At 36.2% G+C, this 2,173-nt stretch overlaps 1 non-coding gene across 1 annotated transcript; it reads left to right on the top strand.

Annotated features, from left to right (window-relative positions):
- The first annotated feature begins 345 nt into the window (after positions 1 to 345).
- trnaa-ugc lies at positions 346 to 417 on the top strand. Its single transcript has one exon. It is a non-coding gene; the product is annotated as a tRNA-Ala (tRNA).
- The last annotated feature ends 1,756 nt before the right edge of the window (positions 418 to 2,173 follow it).

The raw sequence follows: 2,173 nt of genomic DNA, 5'->3' as shown, positions 1-2,173 counted from the left end.
GACACCTGCTGGTTGAACCAGAGACGCCTGCATTCACTCCTCCGTACCCGACACGTTTTCTGTGTTTTAAAATGAAAATGCTTCTAAAACGTTAGTTGTGGTTTCGTGTAGTTATTAATTGTCTAGTTGTGTTGTTTAACATTATGTTATGTTAATAACACATCATAAAAAGCTTGGTTGGACCGTATATTTTATTAAGTTAGCCTGTAAAGCAAGTCATTTAGCTACATGAACGTATACATTATAATTGTGATTGTATTTTTCTTCATGATGACTATGTAATCGTAATTCAAACTAAGTTTCTTGAGCTGGTACTTATTGGGTAATTTCCTATTCTGTTACAGCGGGGATGTAGCTCAGTGGTAGAGCGCATGCTTTGCATGTATGAGGCCCCGGGTTCAATCCCCGGCATCTCCAGCTTTTCATTTTTTTTTTTTGCTTTACCATCGAATTTGCTTTATCAATATAAACCATCCACCAACAACCAGACGACCTCTACTACTTAATGCAGCGAAACAATTTGGTTAATACGGATCTGATATTTACCAGATTGTTTAGCTGCATTAACTAACGTTGGTTAATTTTGAAGAAAGTTTCTCCTTTAGACCGTGAAACTGACCGTCAGGAACAGGAAAATGTCTTCTTTTTTTGTGTGTTTTCTTTTTAAGATGCAGAAACAAGGACACACATCGAAAAGATTTTGTTGGTGTCAGTCACAAACTCGACTTGTAGCTGGCTGAAGAGATGCACTCACATCTCTCCAGGCATCACACATGGTAGTTTAACCCTCGAAACAATGCAGACAAGAGTAAATGTAAAGCAAAGTTATGTAAAGCAATCATTTTAATACTAAAAAAAATGAAAATGCTAAAATAAATATAATAATATAATACATTACAACATAAAGAGAGCTCAGACACCAATGAAGACCATACTATGTACTGAGGAAAAGCCTCCAGGTCACTCCCTTCACTCTAATATACTAGAGTGAAGGGAGTGACCTGGAGGCTTTTCCTTATTCTAATTCTAGGTGCTATATAGAAGAAATTTGCTTACTGTTATATCATGCCCTCTCTACAGGTGGAGTAAGTATATCCATTTTCAGATATTTTCTGCCTCTACCCCACTACTTTTCTTTTCTTTTTTAAAAACTTTTTACTTCACTACATTTATCTGACATCTATAATTACTGCTTACTTTGCATATTAAGATTTTACAAAACACAAGTATTAGTTTGTAAAAATTATGTTGTGTTGGTATAGATTAAACTGCCCAGCAGAATATAAAAACTGTTTAAAAGTTAAAAACTGACTTTACATTGACACAATGGATAATGAGGACAAATAGCGATATACCATCTGAAAAGGGGCCATACTGCAGTCAGGCTGCTGACTATACTGTTGATATTATAAATATCTTTTGCTGATAATACTTTTTACTTTTATCTAAGTAAGATTTTGAATGCAGTACTTTTATTTGTAATAGACAGTACTGGGCAAGTTACTTGAAATATGTAATAATTTACATATATTATTTCAAAAGTAATCACAGTAATACTAGCAAAAGTACATTACTCATTACTTTACTTTTGTCACTCAGCCCAGATCCATCAAAAGGTGCCCTTTAAACAACGTCAAAGCCTCCATACTCACGCTACATCTTCTGTGTAGAAAAACAACACGACCTTGTGGTTTGAAAGCTTAACATTAGCAAGACAGCTGAGAAACCACAACATGCAAATAAAACAACTTTGGAGTCACATAACCATCAACAACAAGCTAGCAGGTAGTGGCCAAACTGGCTTGTAACACGTTACAAAGTAATGTGTTACTGCCCAACACTGGTAATGGAGTATTTTTTATAGTGTAGCATTGCTGTGTTTAAAGGATCTGAATACTTCTTCCACTACAGGATACCATGAAATTCAGTTGGAGGTTAACAAGGTAATTGGTGCAAAATGTGTTGCCAAAAAAACTGCCTGTAGTATTCATCACCAGAATCACCTGTATTAGAAATAGGGAGATGGGTGATGGAAAATCTGTAGGAGTCAGTGTCACTGTAGCCAAACACATGCCTCCTGACACATATACTTTATTATTATTCCAGTCCAACTTCCTCTGCCGCTGGCCAGCAACCTCTGCTGACAGTGATGTCAGGGGGGGAGAAGAGGACT

The sequence above is a fragment of the Thunnus albacares genome, chromosome 10 (genome assembly GCF_914725855.1).
Source record: "Thunnus albacares chromosome 10, fThuAlb1.1, whole genome shotgun sequence".
Lineage (NCBI taxonomy): Eukaryota > Metazoa > Chordata > Actinopteri > Scombriformes > Scombridae > Thunnus > Thunnus albacares.
Note: the sequence above shows the minus strand (reverse complement) of the source record. Positions and strands in the feature narration are given on the sequence as shown.